Source organism: Notothenia coriiceps, unplaced genomic scaffold (genome assembly GCF_000735185.1).
Source record: "Notothenia coriiceps isolate Sejong01 unplaced genomic scaffold, NC01 NC01_scaffold00037244, whole genome shotgun sequence".
In the NCBI taxonomy this organism is placed as follows: Eukaryota; Metazoa; Chordata; class Actinopteri; order Perciformes; family Nototheniidae; genus Notothenia; species Notothenia coriiceps.
Genome location: NW_011369945.1, coordinates 23,392,923 through 23,393,963, shown reverse-complemented (window position 1 = coordinate 23,393,963; position 1,041 = coordinate 23,392,923). Strand labels below are relative to the sequence as shown.

General features: G+C 44.4%; 3 protein-coding genes across 4 annotated transcripts in view; 2 read left to right on the top strand and 1 right to left on the bottom strand.

Annotated features, from left to right (window-relative positions):
- The window catches only part of trmt61a (tRNA methyltransferase 61A), a 735,410-nt gene that overhangs the window by 636,660 nt on the left and 97,709 nt on the right, over window positions 1-1,041 (bottom strand). The window lies entirely within an intron of this gene.
- Window positions 1-1,041, top strand: part of fam131aa (family with sequence similarity 131 member Aa) — a 22,705-nt gene that overhangs the window by 7,605 nt on the left and 14,059 nt on the right. The window lies entirely within an intron of this gene.
- Window positions 1-1,041, top strand: part of LOC104965054 (eukaryotic translation initiation factor 4 gamma 1-like) — a 51,964-nt gene that overhangs the window by 48,907 nt on the left and 2,016 nt on the right. The window lies entirely within an intron of this gene.

Below are 1,041 nucleotides of genomic sequence, written 5' to 3'. Positions count from 1 at the left end.
GTTTATCGTTACAATTTTTGCTTCATTATTTGACCCTTATATCTTGAGAGGTTTGTCCACTTTTGGATGGTCAAAGTGGGTGACAGAGCGGTGGAGGGAGGTACGGACCAAGCGAGGCAAACATAGGGCCATTTATCAAGACCAGCATTTCTTGGCCCACTAAACGATGGCATTTATAGAGCAACCTTATACTCCCTACACTTGACCGCCAACGACGCGAGGCACACACAAGCACACCACACACGACCACAGTCGCCCACGCACGCACGCAGCACCACGCACGCGACTAACCGATCGCGAACGTGTCCGCCCTAAACGTATTTGCCCTAAACTAACCGACTACGGTTCGTAGCTCGGAGTTTTCAACTTGTAACAAGTTGAAACTACACGCTACATCTAGAGCACTACACGCACGTTTCGACTTGTACGAGAGGTGTACGTGTCTTAGCTGTATGACCGAGCGAGCGTATGGCTACGACTTGTCACTTGAGAAGATGCAGTGCCGGGTAAGTTCACTATACCCAGCTTCGGCAACTTTCGTAAGAGCGGTACAGCATCAGCAAGTCTGCACTGGCATGTCTTTGCAAGAATACTCTGAAACGTGAGGGGCATCGGTCTATATAACGTTATCACCTTCATCACCTTAGTAGCCGAGGCGCATGTCGTAACCAGTTGTATGGTTAACGACATATTACTAGAGAGACAGATATCTACTAGAAAGGACCACCTACATTAATATTATATGTTTTATCGCTGACTTGAGAGCGCGTTTTTTGTCTAACATACTACCGATTTTTCTTTTATATTCACTTATAAAATAATTCTAATGGTAGTCTTTACGGGAGCTGTATGGTTGATAGTGATTCTCACACACAATAGATAATACGTCTTACACATTTCATACGTGATTGTACTTAATTTGTCCCTTTATACGCGATAGTTTGTGCACAATAAATCGCCAGTTATTTAATGCCCCCACTTTTGTTACTTTCAATCACTATTTACGTGCTAATAACCACACTCGGTGGGGGACTAAAAGTC